General features: G+C 38.0%; 1 protein-coding gene, 1 long non-coding RNA gene, 1 other non-coding gene and 1 pseudogene across 3 annotated transcripts in view; 1 reads left to right on the top strand and 3 right to left on the bottom strand.

Moving 5' to 3' along the window:
- The window catches only part of LOC136252145 (ubiquitin-like modifier-activating enzyme 1), a 571,137-nt gene that overhangs the window by 313,669 nt on the left and 242,231 nt on the right, over positions 1 to 15,237 (bottom strand). The window lies entirely within an intron of this gene.
- LOC136252150 (ubiquitin-like modifier-activating enzyme 1) overlaps positions 1 to 15,237 on the bottom strand; it is a 28,422-nt pseudogene that overhangs the window by 3,710 nt on the left and 9,475 nt on the right.
- Positions 5,311 to 5,392, bottom strand: Trnal-uag (transfer RNA leucine (anticodon UAG)). The gene has a single exon. It is a non-coding gene; the product is annotated as a tRNA-Leu (tRNA).
- On the top strand, positions 11,392 to 12,020 carry LOC136252161 (uncharacterized). Its single transcript, XR_010699376.1, has 3 exons — positions 11,392 to 11,568; positions 11,692 to 11,795; positions 11,862 to 12,020. It is a non-coding gene; the product is annotated as an uncharacterized lncRNA (long non-coding RNA).

Genomic DNA, 15,237 nt, shown 5'->3' on the forward strand with positions numbered 1-15,237 from the left:
ACGTTACACCATATCTTATGCACTGAGTTGAGTGCCAATCTTCCACTTAATTATAATGTTGGATATTGTGAGGGACTGAATCATTCGAAGAGGTGGCTTACCAATGATCAGGATTTAAGAGTGATGAATGAAAAGTTAACAAGTGGTGATGTGTATCTGTGGTGTGATGCACAGCAGTCTGATTCTCACTGTGAAAGCCGTGCATCCAGTCGTGATTCAAGTGATCATGATCGATCGGTCAGCTGTAAAAAAAAAATCAACAAAAAGGTATGAAAAGGAGGAGGAAGTTGACGAAACATTTAAAGGCTTAAAACAACAGCATGGAGAGAAGTATTCAGGACCTCAACTATGACTGTGGGCGAGAATGATTGCAAACGGACTGCATGAAAGCTTAAGTGATCCACCACAGGTGCTTATGATAACTGGTCATGTTAAAAAGAAAGGGCAAGAGTCGTTGACAGAAGCACTTACTGGTGCTGCAGTTGCTTTTGCAAAGGCATTTTCTTCATCACCTGTCTGTGGTAGTCAACCTTCTAATACAGCAATGTCACCCTGTAAAGCTGCAGAATTGCGTATGAAGCATCTTGAGCAGCTTAAGTATTTACAGCAGCTTAAGTATTTATATCAACTTATGATAGGGTATTGTCAGAAAGTGAGTTTGTAGAACAGAAGGAAGTGATACTAGATGCTCATAGAAATATACAGTAGATAAACTGGACTGCGTGTGCTGATCAGCTATAATTTTGTGATTTTTTTTTTTTTTTTTTTTTTTTGCATTTAGGACACGAATTATCATATACATAAATGCTTGCTGTAAGAATTGTTGTGTATATATACACCTGTTGTAAAAACTGTTGTGGGTGTGTGTGTGTGTGTGTGTGTGCTTGCTGTAAGACTTGTCATGTATATATATACACTTGCTATTGCCGTGTGTTTGTGTATGCTTGTTGTAAGACTGTTGTGTGTAAGACTTGTCATGTGTGTGAGTATATATACGTATGCTTGCTGTAAGACTTGTCATGTGTATACGCTTGTAAATGCAAGTTTAAGTCAATAATAAATCACACTATTTTTAATCCATTGGTTACAGTCATGTACAGTTATGGTTGTAAATGCTGCCAGTACTATAGTTTGTACTTGTGCTAGCTTCTCCATTGCTTTCATTTCACTCTTGACTTTAGAAAATGCTTCTTCTATTGGATTAAAATCAGGTGAATATGGGGGGAGGAAATGCACAATTGCCCCCACTTCTTGAATCATCTTCACAGCTTCTTCACAGCGGTGAAATGCACAGTTGTCAAGAATGACAACACTGTGTGGATTCCCACCATCAAATGGCATCAAATGAGGTAGAAGGACCTCTTCAACAAAATCAGTGTAAATGTCTCCATTCACATTACCAGACACAACCTTGAGATCAAGGATGTCATTCACTGACATAAAAGCTATTGCAGACACATGCTCTCCACACACACAAGTAGTTTCTAGGACATAGCAGATTTTCCACGTAAACTATATCCATACTTTCTTATGCTGTTTCTCCTGTCACAACCAGTTTCATCCAAGAACACCAACATTTTAGGCTCATAACTGGCAACATCACATACAAATTGAGCCCATAAATCATCATCTCGTTGAGCAACTACCATTCTTAGTTTCTGACGACTTAAATTCCTTCCTTGAGGAAATGGCATATAGATGAAGACCAAACTTCAGTTCCTGTGATGGCAAGAAGCTCTGCTTAAATCTCTCTTAAATATATTCCTGGGTTACTGAGTATAGTGTGAAGTATATAGAATTCAAGTACAGGAGTTAACTTCTGAGCAGATCTAGACTTCTTTGCATACTGGTTATCCACTGACCCTGAATCTCTAAACAATTTCACTGCTCTCCACACAGTGGAAGCATCTACATTTAAATTCTGGGCAATTGTTTGGTACCCATGTCCAAGTACTTCCCTTTGCCAGACCATCCAAATCGTCACTATAAGCACTACTTTGTTTTGTTTCACAGCTATATGCCATATCAAATCAAAGCAGCTATTGCGTAATAAAAATGCACATGCGTGCAGTTTAAATCCGAGTTTGCATTTTTTTTGCAAGGCTCACACAAACTGCGTACTTACACTACATGACCACTATACTCCCACATTGGCCTCTATATAGCCAGCAGTATTAATCACTGATTAGTCATGGCTCCTGCAGGACTGCCATGTGGCTAGTAAAAAGTGTATCAAACACTCAGTTTGGTGTTCACAACACCACACATAGATGTGTTCACTGCATATTTGTAAGTGTCTGTAGACCACTTGCCTATGTTGATATGTAGAAATAAACAGTGGCAGGGTTCAACCAGAATATTAAGCTGGGGGGGGGGGGGAGGAGAAGTAAGTGGCTTCGGATTCTAGGGGGGGTCTGGGGGCATGCTCCCCCAGGAAATTTTTGAAAATTTAGGTGTAAATATGTATACTCAGTTTTGGTGAAATTTTATTGTGATGCCATTGAATTCAAGTATACAACTTTGGGATCAATTAAACCTTCCATTTCTCACGGCTTTAAGTATAAACCTAGGGGGGGCCAATAGCTAACCCAGAGCCCCCCCCCCCCCCCCCCCCCCCCCTCCCCCCTCGATTAACCCTGACTGTGGTGTAAAACAAACCATCTTTATCTTCCAACGCTATCACCTCTACATGTGAGGATAAGTTTATCCAAAGCATATAAATTGGGTGTACCAATTTTGTACAAACCTTTGTAGCAAACATGTACAAACATTACACAAATAAAAGCCAAACAAAGGTGTATTTTGATCTTAGATGAACCAACTCAAGTGCTCCTAGTCCCAAAACACACACACACACACACACACACACACACACACACACACACACACACACACACACACACACACACACACACACGCACACACACACAGATTACACAATTCATACAGAGAGAAAAGTACCATACTGCCAAGGGCTTTTTTACACAGTTTATAACCAAATAAGGAAGGATATGATTAATGTGGTCACATGTGACAATCAATTGTTGGGTTAATTAACAGCCAGTGTGTGTGTGTGTGTAAGTTGTTAAGTGACCAGTGAAAATTCACTAGCCAGGGAGAGTTTAATAATAATGCTTTTACACAATTCTTTTATTCATAAGTAAATCTATCCATGTTGATAATTCAACCATGAATTTTATTAACTAAAAATTTCCAGCCTATGGTGTACAACAATGAATCTTTTATCAAAACTACACATTCATCATATGCACATACTGCACACTCACCATTAAAAATGTTAATAACTTCATCCTTAGAATCACACCAGATAAAGGAAATTAGGTAAAAGGGATGACATCAGTGAACTGATTGTAGCCAATCAAGATCATATAACCATGTATGACACACATCACCATGGCGACCAGCTCCTCATTAACTCACACCATGGTGATGTTGCTAGCTATTACAAAGGTCAACTAACATGGCTTCACAGCAGCAACTGGTAGAACACTTCTAGAAACTGCTAGACACTGCTAGGCAGGCACTGGGTGATTCATAGAATACTGTGGATGGATTCATACCACTAAAAATCCCCCACCACATGTTTCTTTCAAACACAGCACACTATACACAAACTATCCACACATTCATATTTAACACTCTGAGTTTTCCCTAACAAAACAAAGTAGAGCAGTAAAACTGTCAATTTGCTACCAACATCAAAGTCAATTGACTCAATTTATACCACATCCCCTTGAGTAAAGTAGAGTGGTGTTGAACTGCTCTTTAGGGAAGCCCCTTAACACTGTGCTACTATTGATGATTTAAAATGGGTGCATACACACATCCACACACGCAAGTAAGCATGCAAATAAGCACACACACATACGTACACATATACATGCATGCATGTACTACACAGTGTACACACAGCTAGGCATATACGTACATGAAACACAAAGAAACAAATCTTATTAGCCGACATCAGTCACACAAGGATACCCTCAGTTTCAGGGCCAACCCTGTTCTGATGGGCGACCACATTGATACCAGGATTCATTTGTTTGATAGCTCTAGCAGCAACTTCACTCTTCATTTTCTGTAGAATTAACAAAAACACAATAAGTAAGTATCTGGCTATTTGTATTGTACACAATACAAACACACCATACACACACAAAAGCAGTCCTGGCTGCTGTATACACGATCACCCCTACCTAGTGGAACACTGTGCACTACTTAAACACTACTAATCAGTGCAAACAAATCTCCTGGGCATGGTTGGTACCCAGCAGGAGGCTGTACTGGCATCTGAAGCCTCTCAATGAGTCAAGTTTCTTGCTCAAGGAATCAACAACAGCAACTGGACATCACCGAGCATATAAGATTTCCAAGCAGGTACCACATGCACACATGCACGCACACGTACTACGTACTTGCACATCACCAGGACGGAATAAGAACTGCCTGTTCAGGTTACTCTTCTCAATACTGTCCATATCAGTCACAAACATTTTCCCATCAGCTCCACATGCTACACCCATCATGGCATAATTCTTCAACATTTCACAACCGATACCTCCAGCACCAACCTGAGTAAAGTATTTACAAGGGTTCAGCTATGGTACTATTCACTTAGCAATATAGACTGTGTTAATTTAATACCAAGGTAGCATAGAAGTATAAAGGCTATGCAATACAACAGATTGTACAAGGTAAAAAACATTTGGAACATAAGAAATTGATGTCGATTGCTTTTAGTAGATATCAACTGTTACACTTAATGTACCTAAGTCAAGTTCATCCAGTCAACAAGTCATAGAATGGCTTTAAAGTGTACCATACACCCATGAGCCAGACACATCAATGATTGCACACATTTTAAGTGATAAATGACTGGGACTTCCAACCATTAGTAATCATATATCTGTGTATGTGTAGTGTATTATGAGACACAACATTACTTAACACTCAACTTACCAGGAAATATTTCAAGTTACCTAGCTTCTTCTGGAACTCATTACCAAATATGGCTATCTGCCCATCATAACGACTGTTGCATGGTGCCACATCGGCTTCAGGCAACTCAATGTTTCCCTCCTGCAGGCTTTCCAGACTGTCAAAGTAGAGCCACTGAAATATTGGACTGAACTTGCCAGTACATGCCTATGGAGATTTTAAAATTAATGGTGAATAAAGTGTATTGTTGTGTGTTACCTTATGTATGTAGACCTGGCAAAAAAAAATTGAAAATACATTTAGCTACAAAATTATGTGCATTCCCAAAAAAAAAAAAAAAAAAAAAAATCATGACAGGAGTGGGATTCGAACCCACGCCACCAAAGTGACTGGTGCCTAAAACCAGCGCCTTAGACCACTCGGCCATCCTGCCTTGGTAAAAATATTGGCTTTAGACTTGTATTTGAAGACTCAAACACATCACAAATAGCTTGTGATACTCACAAACACTTAATTCAATGTTTACACAATAAATCACAAGGTTGTAAGATATTTTTTAAAAGTCTTCAAAGCTACTAAAATGCCCATATAAAGTAATATCAGCTGCAATATTCCAGTTGATAGGTGTTGGTCCAACTGTTGCTATGGCTTCGTATCAGTCTCATTAGTGGTGTGAAGATTTTATATAACAAAGAAGTTATCGTGACCAAAATATGGAATTTTAATTAGCTGAAAATAAAACACAAACACAAGAAGATTCAACAGTTTATATCATGTCTACATCTTGTTGCTATCCTATACTGCAGCAAACAATACACACAGCTCCTTGAAAGACTACACATAAGTTGACAAAGTGTGTCTTGTGACCTCGTATTGACTAAGTAAGGCAAAGTAAACAAACACCATCAACATAGCATGTAAACATTCTAGAACAATGTATGGACAGTTGATTGGTTGTATCAAGAGTTCATAATATAAAGAGGAAGGGAGAGTGTCCAACACTGTATTACCTGGTCAAAACACACTGTTCAAAGATTGCATCATATCCTGAATATTTCAGTATACTTCAGTATAATTCCATACAAATTCGTCACCTGGCTTCACCTACTGAAGAGCATTGATACAGTCGAACCGCAACCGTAATTATTTCACCAAGTTTTAGTTGCAGGCCTCACGGGCGCGCGGACGAAAAATGGCGTTAATGAAGGCAAAGACGGAGGACTTACCGTGTATCCAGTGGCTAACTCTGGCAATGTTAAAGTATGTAAAGTTCCGTTAGTACACATATATAATCTTATAGCTCTCCGTTTTGCTTAGGTCTCATTGTTGTTTTCGAACTACGGAGTGATTTACTGAGTGCGCAGACGATGGCACTGGATCAAGCGTTTGTTGTCAAGAAATGGTACGCAGTACACACACTACCCCTTTGTATAATAGTTGTATGTGGTGTAAGTTACTCATGGATAAAATATCTAGAAATAATCTACATGTAAACAACTTTGTACTAGCCTTAAAGCTTAACTGGCATTATCACACATTGCTAGCTATGACTTAGGTTATACACTGTTTAGTCATCTCTGGATTCCAATTATGAATGTTACAAAAATATGTTATAATTAAACAATATCTACAATTTCAGAAACAAAATCATCAGTTATTATTTCCATTTGCAGTGGATCTTCATCAGATTCGTAAGAACTTGCCTCACTGCTATCACCACTATGTTCGTCAGTCACATCTGCATCACTATCTGTAGTATTGTGTTGTCCTGATAGGTTCACACATCCTTGGCATTCACACCCAGGCCCACAATATCTTCCTTTTCTTTTACATCCACAGTTGTTTGATGCACAGCCTTTCTTACAACTGCAACCTTTGGTTAAAAATTCAATATTATTCTTGATTTTATCTGAAACTTCTGGTGCTTCCCAGTCTATAACGTATGTGCCATCTTCATTGATAGTCCAACCACTTTCTTCTGGAGGTGCTAGTGATAAATACAAATCATTGTGGTGGGAACACTGCCACATTTGATGAACCCAGCACGACCTTAGCCAGTGCCGCCAAAGTGAAGTTAGTGATGGTACTCTTTCTTCTTCTGTTGTAATTCTGTTGGACACAACTCTCCGTATTTCTTGGAGCCAAAGCTGGTGTCTTTCCTTAGGTGGTATGGAGGGTTCTATAGAGTTATACAGTTGCGTTGGTGTTGAATGGTTGAATGTTGTGAGGTGTCTTTTAAAGTAACATGTACCTATCAGTCTTACAAATGACAAAAATCCATCGTCTCTGTTGGTTAAGTTTGTTTGTTCTAAACTTCCAGCCATATTTGTACCACATATGAAGGTAGCATATTGAAAAAAGTGATTCATAATAGTTGCCTTACCAAATGATTTGAAAAAAGAAATAAAATCACACCCTGTACTAATAAACAAAGACTGCATGACTGAGCATACTTTTTCTCTGGGGATGTGGCTCAAATCTGGCTCATTCAAAAACGCGGCTTCAAGATGGTGAAGAATAACAAATTTTTTTTCTATGGAGTGGTGGACATTAAGTTGGACTATAAAGTCTTTTGATGTGTTATGATTGAGTATGCTTAGTCCAATAGTGTACACATCAGTGTCAGGGGAGTATATTAAAACCCTAGTTGCTACTGTCTGGATAGCGTGACGCCAAATACGATTGTCTGCCTCCACAGCAGTTGTAGTGTACTCTGAAATTATTTCTGGTGTTATATTGGCTGGTATTATAATCCAAGCACAATTTTCATTATTGCCAGAAAAACACCCTGCCAAAAACAACCTCTGGTCACCCGAGAGTAGAAACATTCCTATCTGTAAAAATGCGATTCCAATAGCTTCAATGATGCATCTTTTGCATGTTCTACATTCAAGGTATTCCCGCCATCCTTGTGGGATGTTGCATTGTGGTGTAAAATTATAGTGTTCATGTGCTTTACTATGTTTCTTCATTTGTTCTCGTCTTATATGTTCATAGTACTTAGGATTAAACTGTTTTTCTGCTAGTTTATCAAAAATGAAATGAACTTCAGTTGTCCCTGCCTTGTAATGTTCTGATGCAAATTGTCGAAATAGTAACTTGGTATAATCTGTCATTGTTGTTGTTCTTCGTAGTGGTGTAGTATTTATTATAAACATTGCATCTACAATAACAGCCTGTGGCACCCATGGTAGTGAGTTTACAAATACAGATGACTCTGCAGATTGATACCGGCTTTGTAGCTTATTAGTCCAGTGGCTTTTGTTAGCTTTATGAGGATGGCCATCTTCATTTGCAATGGCTCTTGGCAGAAGTGAATATTGTTCATTACTGCAGTCATAGTCCTTCCCATTTTGCTGGCACCAAACCAGGTGTCGTCGTAAGCATTTAATTATTTGTTTGTCCTCTTGTTCCTTAGGTGTAATTCTTTTCCTCTTCTTCGAAATAGATGACATTGTCAGCAGTCTATGGCGTCTGAGGGGAGCATTTATTACACTAGAGGTATGAAGTATTCTAGTGGTAATATATTGTTGATAAGCTTGCAAACCTATTTGACGAAAAGACAACATATCATGTGCTTGTTCAGGGGTTGCCACTTGATTCGTGAATACATTTAAAAGACCTCTGTTGTTATCCTGAGTGATGAACTGTTTGTTGCCTGTAATTAATGAGCACATTGTTTGAATGTTTTCTTCACAGTGTCTTGCATGTGGTGTATTATCAATAATGGTGTTAAGTTTATAGTGTTCTAGTAGATCAGTGGGAAATAATTGTTGAATAATATTTTTAAAAGCTTTGATTCTGTAATTGAAGAAAAGTGATGTCTTTTGTAGGTATGCTTTAGATGGACGTATGACTGCTGACTTTAGGTCCTTGTTTATGCACATCTCATGTGCTTCGTCTAAAGCTACAGAATGCCATTCTCTTGATGTTATGCTAACTGTAAACCCTCCTGCCTCCAAACATTGTAGTATTCTTTTAGGATAGTTCTTGAGATCAGCTAGATGGTGTGGGATAATCCTCTCATAAGTATCACGATCGAAAGCTGCAAACAGTGGTGCCATTTGCTTCAAACTTGATATGCGCAATTTCCAGTCACTGCCTCGGATTGCTAGGTATAGAGTTATATAACTGTAACAATTAACAAACACAAAGTCCACCCACAACTTCCATGTGTCATCTACTTCTGCCATTCGATAGATAAATTTCATGAAACTATCTAAACCATTAGTTTCATGTATTAATGTGTCAACTCTAGAGAGCAGATGCTGGGGAGACCGAGACTCCTGAATTCCTGATGCTAGAATACATTGGACGTTGTTTAGCAAATCAGAAGTATTTACTTCAGCAGCATAGGAGTGTAGCATCTCCCTGTAAAGTGCTTCCCACACTTGAAGCAGAAAACAATGAGTCCTCTTAAAGTTTGTACATGTCTCCAAGGATTTCAGTGTAGCACTTCGAAATCCACATGATTTTGCCAATTCCCTTAAACCAGCGTTGTAATATACTTTCATTAGAATGGGCTGATAGTTTTTCAGTGTGTGCCAGTCACCTGGAAATATCAAGAGTTTTTCAAATGGTGTTTTGTATTGACGCTTGATATTCATAAGATGTTGGTATGTCTTTCCATCCCCAGCAAGTATCACCCATCCGTCCTGGCCTTCAACATTAAAATTGTTTAGTAAATCCTCAGCTATCAAAGCCATAGTTTCATCGCTGTCAGGATTTTCATTTACTAATTCCATATAATAAATCTGTGATGGTAGATCCCTTTCACTCGTGTTATCTAAAAAATGTCTAAAATCACTTAATACAATGTCTTGCATGTTGAATTGTAACTCTTCATGGTAATGTATAATGAACTTATTTATGACATATGAAAATAGTTTGGATCTAAGTTCACTATAATGTTTACTGTCTTCACTGCTTTGTAAAAAGTCATCCAAAACTATTGGCTGTGCATATGAAAGTGTAGAATTGATGGCTGTGTCTTTAAATGTGGTTGATAAATTTTTTACAGCAACTGTCCGCTGTCGCTTTGGACCTACTTTTCCAAGCTTGTGTGGGGAACTATCTGGTGAGAAATCACGTGCACGTTGTACTTGTTGTGGAAGGGCACTTCTAATATTTTCTATAGGTGGAGAAGGGTTAGAAATCACAGAACTGTGTGTTAAACATATGTGGTCACCTGTTAGCTGATGATCTGTACTTGTTAAAGGTAAAGTAGGACATCGTGTGTTGGTATCATTCAGGGTGTTCGTAATATTACAACTAGACTGCACAACTTGAACCGTAGTTCCATGAAAACTACGTTGTTGATCACCACAGTATACCGCTGAGTAGCTTTGTAGCATATCAAAATTATCCACTGACACAACTGAGAATGTGTCCTTTGATAACTCATCCCATATACTGTGGTTCCGTTGTAATTCAGCTTGATTTGTTACAAAACGATCATGCGTATCAGCTGAGGTTGTACAGCCTAATCTGTTCAAAATTCTTAAAAGTTGACGAGACCCTCCACATACTTCCACCACATCTGCCATCAGAAGGTGAAATGGAGTTGGTTGTGTGGGATTAGTACAATACTGCAGTAAACACAAGGCATTATAAATTCTAGCCTTTTTAACATGTTTACTGGTGTCAGTTTCATTTCCTAGACTTGTATGCTGCCGTTCACGAACTGTAGCTGTAATAGATGTCATAAATTCTAGTAGGAGAGGATTAACCCTTTGTAGCTGTTCATCTATGTTTAATGATGAAAGGTCATGATCACCAGTTAGACCAAGTTTTTTTGATGTGTTTTGTTTTTCTATTTCCTTATGAATAAGATCATTTACTATATACCCTGCCTCGTAAAGCACCACCTTGTTATCTTGAACAGAAGTAGATGCAGGGTTGTGATCATTTTCAGAATTGCCATCCGAGCATTGATTGCTACTCAAAGCCCATGATAGGCTGATTAGAATGTCGATTCCTCTACGAAATAGTATCGTGCCAAACTTCATATGGACACATTTATAAAACATGTAATTGTTAAGATATGTAATAAGCTGATTTAATAACCACCTTGATGTAAACATTACTTCCCCCTCTTCTACCTCTAGAATCAGTTTGACTGACTTGATGCTACCTGTGTGTTTACCATTGTATGTATACAAGAACACCTTGCAAACCCATGGTAATAATACTGCCTTACATAGCAGTAATTGGTTAGCAACATAAACAACAGATTCCAAAATTGCTTTTGAAAGTTTGTCTATATTGATGTCACCCAACTTACTTACCCATGTCGTTATGTCTTCTTTTAACATGTCATCAGTCCCATCTGATTTCATTTTTTCAACTATGGAACAGTGCACCTTATAACAGGTAAGACATAGGCAGTCTGTTATTTTAAAATCTACATTGTGGCCTGTTGTTTTTAGGTTCTGTGATACCACTGCTGCATTGGGACTATGCCGACAGAACACTGTACCAGGCTTTGGAGTAGTTCCACATGAACTACAAGGCAGACGAGTCCCAACTACTATGCTGTATGTATCATTGTAACACTTGCGGCAAAGTACAAATGGTTGGGATGATGATGGTTGGATACCTAAAAGTTTGGTGAGTGTATCAATAGGTGCAAACATAGGCTTTATAAGTTTCTCAACATGCGAAGTTTTGCACTTAGGATTAATGCACTTATCTGTAGAGGTGCTAGGTGGACTTTTGTCATTTCTTTTCCAGATTGGTATGCGATTAAGGGATTGGGAGTTTCTTTTAGCTTCTAACAAGTGTTTCTTACAAATCATGCTACCTTTTTTGGGAACAGAATTGAAGTGATGTACAAGGTACGTACGTTCAGACTCTCCCCAAGTTTCATATGTTGACTTTTGACTATTGCTGTCTCCACACAGAATACATGTCCTGGATGACTCATCTGCTGAATCCCCAAAGGTAGCCTTCTTCTTGCTCCCAGCAACAGGGGAAGGGTTGTCTGGTCGCTGTTTTTAAAGTTGCAAGGATATTTAAATATGTAATGCTTGCCTAATAATCATTTTAATATGTATTTTTTATAAAATTAATTGCAATCGCATGCGTAATGAGACACGATTAATTACTACATGGAAACAAAGTTTAAACGCTGCTCTATCTTTTAATACTACGTGTGATGGCTAAAATCCTTGTAAACAAAAGTGTACTGGTGAAGAAATTATGATGCGCATAACTCACAAAGGTCATGATCGCCGTCTTGATGCTTCCTAGATGATGTACACCACCACGCGTTCGGCATTGCGAGATTCCCCTTTGTAGTAGCTATTAAGGCTCCAGATTATAAAGCCATATAACTTACCGTGAAGAAGCTACGAGGTAAGAAAGACACATGGACATGAAGCGCGGAATGATTTTTTTAATGGTTTGTAAGGAGGCGCTTGCAACCAAACTTATGCGAATTAACGTTTTTTGTTACGGTTGCGGTTCGACTGATAGGTGTTGATTTATCAAAGGAAAGCATTCTTAGTGCTTTGCTTTAATAGAATTAACACCCTTTCAGTAGTGATTTAATAAGTTTTGGTGCTGATAGTCATTGCGCAATCTTTGAATGCAGTGTGTTTTGATCAGGTAATACAGTGTTGGATACTCTCCCTCCCTCTCTATATTATGAACTCTTGGTTGTATGGACAGTTGATTGGTTCAAATTTACCAGCCCTTTTGAAGATGACATTCACACCAGTCGAGATAATCTAACTCTAAATAATGCCTTTTGAATCTTCGGGTAGGTCAGCACAATGACTGCCAAAAATTTACACAAAAAGTACATACTAGTAAGTGCCTATAACCCTCTAAATGAGATAATCGTTCACTTTTTAATAAAAGCACCAAATTTCTTATAGGGTTTGTAACACATGTACTAAGTGATTTTAGAAGGGGAGGTATGTAAAAAGTCCTTTGGAACCCTACTTTTTGGACCTTGACAACAAAACTATTTGTTTACATGGAAAACAATCAAGTTTAAAAGCTGGATCTAGTATTAGACCAGTACAAAGCCTGCAGCTGCAACAAATGGCCATTAAAATGCCACATAAAACAAATTGTTTTCTCAGCCTGGCAGTAAACAAAATGACTGAAAATGCTATTTTCAAGGGTCTTTATTAAAGTTTTGCATTTCCAATGCACACAGTTCTGTAGTAAGAATCATCCTGATTTCTTTACTGAAGTTGTATAACAAAAGTTATCGAATGATGAAGTTTTAATTGGTTACGGGTGGACACAAAATCATTGGAATATCAGAGTATATACCAAACAACAACGTATCTCTACAATACTAATCAGATTTGATCAATATTGCAAGGATAATTGCTTGATTTATGCATGTACAGAGGGATTTCAATAATTTTATGTCCACCTGTAACCAATCAAAACTTCATCATTTGATAAATTTTGTTATGCACTTTTGATAAATAAATGATACACATCAAGATGATTCTTGTACATGATACTACAGAACTGTGTGCATTGGAAATGCAATACTTTACAGGGCTCAACCCAGAAAATAAACCTAGAGGGGGCGAAGTAAGTTGCTTCGGATTCTAGGGGGGTCTGGGGGCATGCTCTCCCAGGAAAATTTTGAAAATTTAGGTGTAAATATACTCAATTTTGGTGAAATTTTACTGTGATGCCATTGAATATTGACCATTGGATTATACAACTTTGGGACCAATTAAACCTTTCCATTTCTCAAGGCTTTAGGTATAAACCTAGGGGGGGCAATAGCTAACCCAGAGGGGGCCTGTGCCCTCCCCGCCCCCCCCCCCCCCCCCCTAGATTAACCCCTGCTTTAATAAAACCCCTTGAAAATAGCATTTTCAATCATTTTGTTTACTGCCAGGCTGAGAAAACAATTTGTTTCACGTGGCATTTTAATGGCCATTTGTTGCAGCTGCAGGCTTTGTACTGGTCTAATACTAGATCCAGCCTTTAAACTAATAGGATATTGATTGTTTTCCATGTAAACAAATACTTTTATTGACACGGTCCAAAATATTGGGTTCCAAAGGACTTTTTACATGCCTCCCCTTCTCACTTAGTACACATGCTACAAACCCCATAAGAAATTTGGTGCTTTTATTAAAAAGTGAACGGTTTTGTGGTTTAGGCGCTGGACTATACAAACACTACCTAAAGATTGCCAATTCCATAGCTACATACAAGCTATAGAGGGATTGCACGCGTGATGCGTTATGACGTATTATCATAAAATGCTTAACAACAGTTGCTTGTCAGACATTTGTGAGGTATGCGAGTGAAGGCTACAACCATTGTCAAAGGTTTAGTGTAGAATGGAACACGTTCACCAGGTTAGTCACTTGGATAGCCGTCATAAAAATTGTATGAAGTGTTAACGTTCACAACTAATCGACAAAAAATTGATATTACGCTTGTCCAACTTAGTGCTAGTATTTAATGTTTGTTTCTAACCTTATCCTAGCTTTTGACAGAGATTCTCTTACAGTGTATTTGGTAAAGCGTGGTGACCAAGTAAGTGCATTCACCCCATTGCATTCCATTGAAAAGTAAAACCTCACAAATGTCAGACTAGCAACGGTTGTTAAGCATTTTTTATCACAACACTTTTTGCGTGCAAGCCCTCTATGGTTGTCATTTCAATGGTTTATTAGATTAGCAGGGGTACCCATTGTCCTGAATACATTCACCTATTATTTACAGTGTACACAATCAGTCGTGCTTGAGTTGGTCAGTTTATTCAATACAATGGCAGTTGCTATGGTGATTCTAGCATTGTTTAAACTATTAATTAATATTTACCCTTCAAAGCCTTAATTAATTTTGAAAATGAAATACACCTATACACTACAACAGATTCAAAATAATCGTTCTCTCATTTTTGCCAAGAGTCCATAATACTCTTGTTTTTACTATCATGTCAATAACTTTTAAACAGTTCACTGTGAAATAATAAAAAACAGCTAGGATAGAAGTAAAGTGTAACTGATGTCATGCTGCATTTCAAATACACGTAATTTGTACATAATAAAGTTTTATTACTGTACAGCAGCAAAGTTGGCTTTGTGTATGTAGGCATGGAAGGCTTGCTTACGCAATGCAGCTTTACAATTCCAAAAAAAAAATCCAACAGATTTCATCGAACACCACATATACTTGGTTAAATGACGTGGCACTTTTATCTTAGTACCAAATATCAATGCAGTGACTATTCAAACTCGACCACTACCCGTCAATAAAATAAAATGTATTTAATTTAAGCTCATA

Source organism: Dysidea avara, chromosome 4, assembly GCF_963678975.1.
Source record: "Dysidea avara chromosome 4, odDysAvar1.4, whole genome shotgun sequence".
NCBI classification, from domain to species: Eukaryota; Metazoa; Porifera; class Demospongiae; order Dictyoceratida; family Dysideidae; genus Dysidea; species Dysidea avara.